We start from the raw sequence: 13899 nt of genomic DNA on the forward strand, positions 1-13899 counted from the left end.
TGTGGATAGAAACATACATATCTAACAATCCATCTATCCATCCATCCATCAATTCATCTATCTACCTATCTATCTATCTCATTCTATTCACTGCATGATGTGCATGCAGCAGCTATAACTTTAAATCTGATACATTTTTACTGCTTTATAGTTGGGTGCTTATTTGGCCTCCTTTGCTATAATGATTTAGGGCGTTAAGATTGACAAAATTCCCTGCATTGTTCCCTATTAAAAACTAAATTTGGGGTATATTTCCCTTCTCTCTAAAACATTTGAGGCAAGCAAATGGCAACATTTTTTACGTTTTATCTTCTTAATACTCAACTGAGCGTTTTCTGAGGTTTCCAAATAGCCATGCATAAAAACATGTTAGATTGACATCCTCAGTTTCTTTTATTTTAGCTTTAGAAAAAAAATGGATTCGTTCTACTGGATAATGCCTCGGGAGTATGGCGAGTAACGATGGGATATACTGTCACTGAAATACTTGGAATTTTCTTCACATTTTACGAGAATATTTTGCTTGGAAACGAAAGTTTTAAAACGTCACAGTGCTTGGAATTTTTATTATTATCTTATTGCGTCATCATGATTTTTAAAGTTGACAGTTCATGACTTAATGATTTTACAATGACACTTTTGTTTTCTACTCTTAATCTTTCCATCTTTGTTTTAGTTAGTATCAAACGGCGTTATATTATTTAACGAGACATGATGATTTACTGAATAGTTTAATACTACCCTATTCAAAAAAAAAATCTTGCAAAATAATGTTGTATGTAGTGACATAAAACACGAAAATAAAACATTTCGAATTGGTTTTTATTTTTGCGAAGCAATAAAACAAAGAAATGGTTCCTTATGAAGACGTCTACATTTAAGAGCCGAATCCGGGAAGCGTTTGGAACACAAGAGTTTTGTTATGATTTTAGAAGCGAAATTGCTGAAATGTTTGGCTTCGTTGTAACATGCAGAGGGGGAGGGGAGGAAACGAGGTATGTGTATATATAGACTTGGAGAGTACATAAAAGAAGAAAAAGAAAACAGATTATCAGGAATGCCAGAGTAAATATAAATATCATTCAAATGGTAAAAAAAAGCCATACTTCATCAAATTTGTTCTAGTGTCAATATGTTTAGAATAATGATATATCTCATGAATTTGTTCAGAAATAAAGTCAGATACATTACGCAATGAGCAAGGGTTAAATACGCCAGTGATAATGAGAAATTCGTAGATAGTTTCTAATTTAAGCAGAGTACTAACCCTATTCAGCATTTTGCTGCAAATAACATTTCAATTCTTTTGTTCGTAAACAAGATGTTGCTTTTCAAATACTGTGTCTGTTTGAGATTCGAAATCATTCCAATTATATGTGATTTGCGTACATTGTTTACGTATCTCTTCAAAATTTGCTGATTTAAATTACAGTTATTTAATGATAATTTCAAAAATATTGAAACATCAAAGTAACTTCCCAAACATATTTAAGTAGACATCTCTAAGAAACGTAAAAAATTATATTGAACTATAATTTAGGAACACCTGGTATATTTCCAAATAATTAATTACAAATATAGAATACATTAAAAAATGCAAGCCATGAAGCCACTGAAATCACGATATAAACATAGCATAGAATGTCTATATGCCTGGAATATATTTTTTGAATATTACATAATCGACGCCTAGACTTGTAGCGTCATACACCATATTTAGATTTCCAAGGTTCAATTCCATTTCATATACAAGATATTGTTGTGTTTCTCATAACGCGATTTTGTGTTTCTCACAGCAGGATTTTTGTTGTGTTTCTCACAACGCCGAGGTCCAACTTGTCATCCATCCTTCCGAAGGTTGATAAAATAAGTACCAGTTAAACACTGGGTCTATGTGTATTCAGAACATAATGAGTAGTAATTAAATAGCAGGTGGCTATTTCCCACGTTCTTCCAAAATTTGAAATCAATAATTGTTTCTTATTATTAAGGCACAAGTCCAGCTAGGGAGTTACTCGAATACATCGACCACATTATTTGCCTAACACGTTATTTTATCCAACCGAAAAAAGCTTTGAGGCAAAATGGGATTTGTATGTACAATTTAGAAAGCCTGAACAAACACAGCTTCGCGTTTACATTCTTCGGTGCTGTAAAGATTAGGTCAAATCCCTACCCGTCAATTATTTGATAATGATTTTCTTTTCTAGCATAGTTGCATGCCCAAATAAAGTGGTGTAATTGATTAAATAGATCGAAAGGTTTATCGAAACCATGCAATGAAAGTTAAAATGGAGCATTTCAATGGACATAATGCAATATATTTTAACCGTTTTATTCATTAACTCAGTCCATCAACCTCGTAATGAATTGCCATCCTCGCAGTGAATTGTCAAAATACTGCGTGCTAATTATGTTCTGAATACACATCAATCCAAAATCATCATTAGTCTTTATTCTTTCGGGAGTGTGAGAGTGTATAAAATAAAGTAACATTATACACTGGAATAATTTAATTAAATACATTCCACCTATATGTGATCTTCTGATTAGGATGAAAGTTAATTATTAAGCGTAATATAAGGCGGCGAACTGGCAGAGTTGTTAGCACGCCGGGAAAAATGCTTCACAGTATTTCATCCGTCTTCACATTCTGGATTCAAATTCCACCGTGGTTGGCTTTGCCTTTATTTCACTCAGAGTCGATAAAATAAGTAGCAGTTGAGCAATCAACTTACCCCTCACCCATGGGGATAGCTGGCCTTGTGCCACAATTTGAAACCAATATTAAATGTAATATGTTTATAAATAAGTATTTTCAGTCGCACACAATTGATGGAGGTTCTACAAGATGAATCTACCTATAATGGTAAAATCTTCCTCATATCACACACTGTTTTAAAATGAATAAAATTATATTATATAGTGTATTCATAAAAATTTGTAAGCAAAATAACTTATCGTTATCGCTGGGAGCTTGATCGATTTGGGATTTGTATGTACAATTTAGAAAGCAACTACAAATCTTTGTTACACGTTTGCTTAGTATGATTGTTTCGGTTCATATTGAATTTATGACATATTTCTCCCTCTCCCGTTATTCCTTACAAAAATATATAACGTTTAATGTTGTTTTATTTAAAAAGAAATACCCATATATATATTAATTTAAATTTGAGGTATTCCTCATCTAATCATTTTATTGCAGTTTAAATGATATCAGTTCAATTGTACAAATTTGAGGTATGTATCATGATTCTAATCAGTGGGTTATGTTCATCATTCTCCCCATTTCAAATAGCTAACGGCTTAGAAATGCATGTCTTTAATATATGCTCATTATTTATAAAACTGTAGCGATTACACAGTTGCTCATAGACGAAAGCATAGCTAATTGGAAGCATGTCTCTCATTATCAACTCTTAGTTAAACTGTTAGTTATTACAACAGCATACACTAAATGCAATGGAGAAATATTTTAAGGACGACTCTTTTAAGAATAAATAAAGACTCTGAGTCACTCATTATCCAATGGGATATTTTCAAGTCTAATAAAAGAGCTGTAACCTGACTACATTCAGAAAACTTAATAACTACATCATACCGAATAACAAATCCCGTACTTATCTCGAACAGTTATCCTTTGTTGAAATATATACTATTGTTGTATTTTCTATCATGGTAACTAAATAGAAAATAGGAACTGTATCGACACAATGTAAATCTTAAAATGTTTGGAGAAATACTTTCATTACGTCTTTTTTCTTTTACCTTTATTCACTTTAGTTTGTTAACTAACCATTTGTTTGTACCCACTTACTTTAATCGACATGTCTACCACATATCATCCATTGAGGGTAGTAACGCTTTTCTTAATCTCAGAGAAAAGTTTTCTTTGGCATTTCTGTCATTGCTTGTTTAGTCTAGATTGTGCAGTCATGTGATGAAAGGCATTTCAGGCGTAACTCTTTCGTTTTTGATCCATATATTTAGTAGTACATCATTCAGCGTATTCAGCTTAAGGTAGAATGTGAGTTGAGAGAATTCGGCTTGCTTGTTTGTAAATGATCGAAAGAAAGTATGAAGGTAGACTTAGTTTCTTGAACCAGATCAATGTAGGCTGATATTGAAAGAATAACTGTTTTCAGTTTGCAAAGGAACTTCTCTTTAGTTGATTCTCTGCCAGGTGTGCAGTAATACGATGGTGCTTCAGACTATTAATCTACGACTAATGGAGTGAGTTGTGAGAATAACTCGTGATTGCTTCACACAAAATAAAACGAGAATTAGTGAAATAAAGTGTCTTGTTCAACACACAACCCGGTCAGCGAATCGAACTCACTACCTCAGGATTGTGAGCCCGACGCTCAAACCAATGAGCCATGTGCCTCACGCCGACATATATGCACAGTAACTACCCCGCCTCAGATGCTAAGGAACAGGAGAGTTTCAATAGTAAAACTGTTCATACCGCAGAATTCGTCAATTCACCCAGTTCGTCTTGCACAAAGTATTACTTTCTTACTGCTAATTAAGCTTATCTTTCGGTAAGAATAGATGTGAAAGTGAATGAAGGAAACAGAATGTTGACAGTGCAACATTACTAAGACTGTACCAGATAATGGCTGTCATATTGATGTGATAAGGATTTAGTTGAAATATTTTATCCAAAATGTCTAATATCACAGAATAAGCAGTGTTTACAATTTCAGTTCTTTCAAAATATTTCACTTAAACCAAACGTTTTAATTAGTCGTTAACGTTTTATGGCTATTAAAGTATTTGTACAAAATCTAAGTTTTTTTTTTTAATGTTTATTTTAGTATAGAAACTATTCTTCATATATTCACATCAGCAGTGTGTGTGTGTGTGTTTTACATGGTTGAAGCTTGACTTCATTCGTTCTGAAGATTTTATATTAAAATAGTTGTGTCATTTATTTCGATGAAAATACAGTAGCTGTAAAATATTACGACATTAATATAGTTGTATTCTATCACTGGCCTATAAATTATCACTAGAAAACATTTAATTACTATAGAAATTACATTAAAATATATTTTATTGCAACAAAAAGAAAAAAAGACTATCTCCAAACTCTCTGCTAAAAATTTACCATATCTACGGATAAAAAGTGAAGTCGTTAACAATCAAGGGAATGATATCGATAGATAAAGATGCTTTGGTGTGTGTTAGTCGTCTTAGTTTGGATTCTAAACAATGTGAAAGTACAAGAGACTCTAAGCAAAGGTCTACTGGGATTTTGCGTTGTGAGAATTACGTTTCATATTTATCGGTCATGTTGATCTACTGCATACTGGAGATCATCAAGGTACTAAACCATCCAAACACGCCAACCCATCTCGTAACCTTGGTCCATGTTAGACTTATTTATATTACGGCAAGCTGCACGAACGTCTGTACAGCTGGAGGAGGTAGAATAAAAATAGGCCGATGATACGAATTCATACGTTGAACTACGTATGATGCCTTTAATTTTCACTGGAACTTTAAATTACTGTCAAACATTATCGTTGAAAATAATGTCGTAAGTACAATTTACATTGAGCTTGTCCAGATATCCTGAATGGAAATAGTATGGTACACTACATTACAAAAACAAAAATTAGCCTGAGTGCTTACTAGGTCATCAGACGTTGAAATGCGACTCTATAGAGCGGGAAATATCGTCAATAACTATCTGGCCGGATAGGCTAATATGATATCGCCAGCAGCGGTGGGCATGCTTGAAGTTCCTTAGGAAAGATTTGCCAATATATTGACCTTACCCATCTATTTTATTCCTCAAGGATATGGGCATGTTTAACATGTCTAAAAAAATTCCCCATCGAACTTCAGGAGAAAGGAAAGAATACCTAGAGGTAGATAAACGTTGAGATGTTTGGCAGTATATATAGTTGTTTTACAACACCCTTGCAGGCCGACGTTGAGTCGTTGACCTTAAAACGTTGCAGCATTCGTTAGGGTTTTTCTTTGTTGTTTAACCGCAAGTTTTTTTTGTGAGCGAGTCGATTGAAAACTCGTATCTACGTATGACATATTTCCGTTATTTAATTTATGGTAATTAAAATGACCGAGAAAAATGTCGCGTTCATGGTTAGAAAGATTACCTTGGGTGAGAATGTTTGTTAGGAGATTGGCTGAAGCAACTATACACTACCCTTAGCGGTGTGCAATGAAGGGAGCTATTTAAGACTACATAGTCACAATACATCCATATTACTGTTGTTATACGGGAAGTTTTATGAGCAGTTTTTAACCATCTTTGTCAGTGGTTACAGACAGATGATCAACAGGGAATGGGTTGTTAAGATTTTATAAAGAGCTTGTTAGAACTTTTGATATGAATTTTGAGAATTATGCCATTCGATAGAAGCATTCACATCAGGCAGAAACGTCTCCTTCATTAAAGTAACAGACGTCATAGACATAGCTGTGTTCTTACCGCTTTTGCTTCTCATCCTTATTCTTCTGAGTATGATCTCACTATGTGGGACTGTGGTTATATGTTTTTTTTTTTAGATTTCTATGTTGATTCTGATATCATGAGCACAGTTTCACTGAGGGTAAAACCACTATATAGTTCATTATATTGGATATAATGAACTATATTTCTATTTATTTATTTATAGTGGGAGGCAAAATAGTTGGATCCAGTAATTAGAAGTTCAGAATTTGAAAAACCGGATTAATTGCAAGCACTGAACAAAATGATTCAATGCACAACCCAAGGGTTATCAGTATTAGCAATCCGTCTGCTGATAATATTTGCAGTAATAATAGCCACGAAAGAAAGTCGATATTAGCAATTTATCAACAGATCAAATCTCGTCTGTCTGTAAGGCTTCAATTTAAGACAATTATTGACGTCACAAAATCACATGTTTATCTCTTCACATACTTGTATCTAGCTTCATTTCCAAGCACTGTTTTAATACATTACTACTATTTAAAACCTAATGTTATTGGAAACATATTTAATCAACCATTTTATATAAAGTACAAGGTACATACTTTTATACATGTTCTTTGCAGTATCATTACTATTTGTTGTTTAAGTTAACATGCAAACCGAATATCATAGTATTCCTACTATGAACTTACGGTTTAAAACTGGTTGCAAAATTTGGCACAAGACCGACCATTTCAGGGGAGTGGTAAGTCGATTACATGGACTTCGGTGCTCAACTGGTACTTATTTTATCGATTCCAAAAGAAAGAAAAGCAAAGTCAGTTTCGGCAAATATTGAACTCAGAACATAAAGATGCTAAGCATTTTGCCCGGCGTGCTAACGATTCTGCCAGCTCGTCACTTTCAAACGGTTTAATACTAAGGCAATACATGTAAATAAACGTAACCCGGAAGGGCGAAATATGGGGGATACTTCGGGCTGTATCTAAAGGGGGAAGATGTACCTGTGGTGCCATGTTCAGTAGAGAAAGAATCACTCCATATAGGAAGGAAGGCATTTCAGCAGATTTTTATAGTCGGCGCGGTGTAGGGCGCAGTTGTAATATTCAGCGTATTGCTCGAATATTTCTTTATTGGCGGATAAGGATAATTTCCTATATGATACGCTATTCATAATGGAGTTTAGAACAGCTGCAGTGTGGGTAAATTGGGAAGAAGTTAACGTATTAAGGTTTTCCCCTGAGTTTATGGTACGATACAGTGTGCTGTTTTGTAATATTAATACTTGAACTGAAAGACACGCTAAAGCTCACGTTTTTGAAGAAGTATCTAATTTTTTTCCTATCCAGGTTGTACGCTAGTTGAAACGCTTAGTAGCATTTCGCCCCTATTAACATTCTGAAATCAAATTCCGCCGTATCTTCTTTGCCATTCATTCCTTTCGGTATCGATACAATAAGTACCAGATAAACACTGGCTTCGATATAATCGAATTATCCCCTCTGCTGAACTTGCTGGCCTTGTGCCACGATTTGAAACCTTTATCATCATCATCATCATCACCGTTATTATTATTATTATTATTATTATTATTATTATTAGTAGTAGTAGTAGTAGTAGTAGTAGTAGTAGTAGTAGTAGTATGTATGTATGAATATATATCTGTACTTCAATTGTGAAATCATCTTATGTACTACACCAACCCACATTTTATTACTCAATAATACTAAAAAAAGAACAAAATACCATAATTCATTTCTGTATGTAAGTAGTAAAGGTATATAATTTAATCGTATATACGCTAATTTTTTTCTTTTCCTTTTCTTTTTTTTTTACAACTGTGTTTATTTGCACGAGGTTGTGTATGTCTCTCTCTGTGAGAAGATCCTGTTTGCAAACTATGTATGCTTCAGTCTTTCGATTATTATATACGTCAGTTGCTGCTTGTTCTTTTTATAAATCACTCAGCCACTTAAGTGAAGAACAACACACTGTAAATACAAACATCGGATGAATACAGAGAATAATAGCAGCTCACTGTGATACCATCATAATTTCGATTGCCATTAGATGCATCGGTATTGTCCTTCTCGTAGCCATTAACTATCTGCTTTGTGTTGCGTTGCATTTTCATTTTAGTAACTTACACCCACTGTTATTTCTTTGTTAGGATCGAAATTAGCCACTTAATAAAGATGAATTCAGCAAGTAAATTATTCATAGGAGTAGCTTTTTCAACGGTTCGTCTTTCAATATTAGCACTCTGTAAGTCTCGGGCTTTGAAGTAAATGCGATATAGATCATTAAGTAAGTGAACCATTGACTGAGAAATTTATTTTGTTAGCATCTGTGGAATCAATTGATGAATAGGGACACAAACATTCAAAATATACATGTTCACTCATGTAGAAATATTGATATATATACACAAGCACACGCCATCATTTGCACTTATCTATGTTAATGTTGACGTCATATAATTGGACGTGATGAGAGGCTGCAGTGTACAGTTATATGTTTTTATATACGAATGTTATTCTACTTTTGTAACACCATGATTTTAGCTTGTTTACCTATGTTTAGAATTGATGTGTTGTTGAACATAATGAAGGAGAGTTTGATAATGAAATATCATGAGCGTAATTTGATAACTGTTTGGATGTAGTGTTTGGTGATACTCATACTAAGCGAGAGACATTGCTACAGATTTCAGAAATCTCGCTAAAACGAATATATATTTAACTGTATTCAATATAGGTGTATAAACGAATTTATGTGTTGCTTTAAAGGAATAATTTATGGGATATACGGTGTAAAAATAGAATTAAATCAATTTCAGTCATCAAATACATTTAAGCTAACATGGAATAGATCCGTTTCTAAATCTAGTTATTTTGTTTCTCGCTTATTTAAACACTTGTGCGGTTTATTACTGTAATGTAAGTTTTGCTTCATTCGTAAGGAAAAGAACGCTGGGGAGAACACACACACACACACACACACACGCACACACACACATTGTAAAACGCTACATTGTGTTTCACGGTGAGTCTTGTAAATACCAAAAACAAAAAGTGACGCCATATAATTCGAAATTAATCAAATCTATTCTGCTTTACTACAAAGTATTTGTTGCTCTTTTTGTAGTTCTGGATTCTCAGACAATCCTTCAGGCTTTTTCCACAATGCAGTAGTGTTTCAGCACACCACCGCATTGTTCTTTAAATTCGTTGTATTGTTAATTTACTAGCTTGCACTCAAAGTGCCGAAACACTCTTTATCTTCTTTACACCCAGATGTGAAACAAAGCAAAATAACTCAATGTTAGATTCATCACTTTCACGGCAATTAAGTTCTGCCTACTCTATTACATTCAACACGTTGTGTATCAATGCACTTCAAAATGTTTTGCAAGATTTTAATCATTCTCGGGGATTTTAATCACCATAGGGATTGTTTTTTTCTTTTTGATTTTTGAAATTTGTATCTTATTTGGAGATAAGCGCAGTTTTATGCATCTTGGGTACATGCAGTGTTTGTTTGGCTTTTCATTCTATAACATTGATAATACACTATGTCTTTCTCTATGTAATTGTCTATGTTGTGCATATGCATATATCATATTTTACTTGTCTGCAGTTTTATTTAAAAATTGAAACCCATTATTAAAATTTTTCCCAGTCGATTTCTCAGTACAATCCCATCTGTTGATGAGTATTAAGGGGTCGTTTGGGAATCGCATCTTACACACTGTTATATCTATTTCAAAATATTAGTATGTGGATAATTCTCCAATTGTAGACTACGGCGACTCATAATCTATTAAAGTGTAGTTCTTCTAGTTATCCGTAAACCTATCAGGCAGGTTAACTTTTAATACCTTTCTGTGGATTAAGATATCCATGAGGAATAATTGCTTTAACCCTCACTGAAGTATTTCTGAAATTGATAAAAAAAAAGTAAGAAGAGCACACGAGTAGGATGGCAAGACTTGCAAAACGTTAGGCTCTGAGAAAGCTATCCCTAGCTGCATTTATATCGTCTCAGCGTTGTAGCACTCCTTTGTGTTGCGATTTACTTTAATAAAAAAGCTGACTAGCCTGTCCCTTCTTGTGGAAAGGTATGCACAGGCACGTGCATCCAGTGAAAGCGAAAACTTGAGGTTCCTTATGTGGAAGGCGAACATATAGTGTGATCACGCCTTTCGTGCGGCAACCTTTATCACCAATCCTTTCTTTAACTAAGCTGCAGTCGTGCGTCAAACGCAGTTAGAACGCCTTACACATCTGGGATATTACCAGAAGCGCAGTGCACATTTCCAAATAAAGTATACGTTCTGCGGTACGTCAGCAAAGGGTCTCTTTGGAAAACTCTTCTTTTTTTATGGGAATAGAGTTGGTTTTCTTGGTCATTCCCCACTTTTCAATATGTTAATTTTCTAATTTCTCCAAGCATGAGAAAACAACAAAAACGCATCATCATCATCATCATCATAATCATCATCATCATCATCATCATCATCATCATCATCATCATCATTATCATCATCATCATCATCATCATGTTTTCAGTGTTTTTATTGCTTTGTTTTACATCAGCCGTTCCATGTTTCAACCAGAGATATCAAGAAACAGCAAGTTAAACGTTTTACTGTAACATATTTATAAGTAGCTATGATGTGCTTTAAGGAAAGGAGACCAAATACTGAGACGTGTGACTTCGTTAAAAGTTTTTTGTAATATTTGTGCTTTTGAAAGGTTTTTAAGTGCCTTTCTATCTGATTTTTTTTCTATGCGATTTGTAAACGCGTATCTATTTCTTTATGTAGATGTGTATGCTGTTAATTCTAGGTTTTATGCTAGCAATATTTGTGTGTAGTGCCATTATTACATGTTCACATATACTAATTTCTAGAAATTGGCTTTAGAATAGTGACAGGTAGGGAGGGAAGAGGAAATAAAGAGAAACACAGTCAACCAGACATACAGACAGAAAAAGGTGTAGAGATGCATACATATTAATTTATAAATAAATTTAGTTGAATGTCACAAGGAACGAAGAGATAATTAAATAGGGGACAAAATTAAAATTTTAAATATGTTGTTGCTGTTTGCTTTTTGAGAGCGATATGCTAGTATTGGTGCCAATTATTAGCAAGGTCGATGTATGTTTAAAATATGTGACAGATGTGACAGGAGTTATTAACGAATACTACTTTCAAATGTGGTGGTAGATTTGGTAGCTACAAATAGTGCCATACTGGCTAACTCGTTGTTTCAATTCACCTCCACGAACAGATGAATATATTGACAGTTAAATGTAAGCATTATTGCGATGTTTAAAATATTTACTGGGTGCAAGGCGACGGGCTAACAGAAGCGATAGCACCCAGGCCAAAATATCTAGTGGCATTTCGTCCGTCTGAGTTCATATTCTGCGGGGTCGGCTTTGCCATTCATCCATTTCGGGGTCGATAAAACAAGTATCAGTTGAACACTGGGATCTATTTAATCGACTTACTATCTTCCCGAACCTGCTGACTTTGGCCGAAATTTGAAACAAATATTTACTAGGTGTATTTTGCTGTGGCATAAATAGTGTTGGAGGTGTTTAACTGTTTTACAGCGAATAAGTAAGATCGATTACTTTGTTTCAATTTCCAACTGTATTTATCATCACCGACAGGCATGGCTGTGTGGTAATTAGTTTGCTTAACAGCCACATGGTTCCATGTTCAGTCCCACGTCGTGGAACCTTGCCGTAGTGTCTTCTACTATACCCCTGGGCTGACCAAAGCCTTGTGAATAGATTTGGTAGACGGAAACTGAAAGAAGTCTGTGGTATATATACATGTGTGTGTATGTGTCTGTCTGTCTCTGTGTGTGTATGTTTGTGTGTCTGTGTAAGTCCCCCTCCACGATCGCTTGACCACTGATGTGGTGTTTATGTCCCCGTATCTTAGCGGTTCGGCAGAAGGGACTGATTGAATAAGTAAAAAGAAAAAGTCCTAGGGGTGATTTGTTCAACTAATGGCTGTCCTCCAGCATGGCCGTGGTCAAATGACTGAAATAAATAAAAGAATAAAAGAATATATATATAGTAACATAAAGGGAGGAATTTCGATTATCCCCACGTGGTGAGTAGTAACGCAATATATATATATATAAAATAAAATAAGGAAAATGCACGCACTTTACATAGTTTTGATATATTTTAAATAAATTTTATTTTATGTTTTTCGACCGGCTTCGCTTTCGATAATCAGGACATTGAAATTATTGTAATTTCGTATTTTCTTAAAGAGATGTTATTCCGTGTTGTGTGTGGCGAATTTTGTGAATGAATGTTTCAACAAGTAGAAAAATCTGAGAGGCGGTAATTGGTGAGATGAGATATGTACAGTGATGGGGATGTGATCATGAACTAGAATTTATACTGAGATCAAAGTTGGTTATGGGTTCATATTTAGACGTGTTCTGTGTTTTTCGATGAACAAATTTTATTTATTTAAACATTTTTGCATAGAAATTGTTTCTTTGCACTGGTAGATGGGGAAAACTGTGAAGTTTGGTTGGTTGGATATTTCCTGCATATCTCTCCATGTGTTCACTCAAAGGAATCTGTTTATATTGCGGGAACTGGATCTGTTCCTTATGAAGAGTGGTTCTCCGTTTGGCTGTCGTACTTGTCCGTCCTATGTAGTTATGTCCACAACCTGAGCAAGTTATAACATAAGGTTCACAGTTAAAACCAACTTATCTTGTGCTTCCGAGGATCTACCTTAGGTTGTAACTTGCTCAGTTATATGTATCTTTTCCTGTCTTTACTTACCGAGTTAAAACAAAAACTGCTGAGGTCAAGTTTGCTTTTCATTTTTGCGAGATTGTTAAATTATAATCGCAGTCAAAGCTGCTGTCAATCTAACGGATAGCATCTCCGAATATAATTGCCAAAAGAAAGAATTATTATTAATAATATTATAACTTTTATGGTAGCATGCACCGCTAAAACCTGAATTATTATCATCATCATCATCATCATCATCATCATCATCATTATGAATATCTCCAATTATGTCATCAAATGTGTTATTATATAATAACCAGTAATAAATATATTGGTTCCCAATGTTGGCATTATGCCTGCAATTTGGGGCGGTGCTGAGAAATTGATTACATCGACCTTAGTGGTCATCTGATGCATATTTTAGCGACCCCGAAAGGACGAAAGGTTAAGTCGACATTGGTGGAATTTACTGCTAGGTATTTTACTCAGTTTGCTAACGGCCCTGTCAGCTTGTAGTTTTATAAGTCACAATAGTATTAATATGATCTATTTGTAGAATGAATTGTCTAATTCTCTTGGTATTTATAGGAAGACTTCAGCGTAACTTGCATTGTAAATTTCTAATGCTTAACTTTTAATCCATTTTAGCATTATATATATATATATATATGTGTGTATAT

Source organism: Octopus bimaculoides, chromosome 18 (assembly GCF_001194135.2).
Source record: "Octopus bimaculoides isolate UCB-OBI-ISO-001 chromosome 18, ASM119413v2, whole genome shotgun sequence".
NCBI classification, from domain to species: Eukaryota; Metazoa; Mollusca; class Cephalopoda; order Octopoda; family Octopodidae; genus Octopus; species Octopus bimaculoides.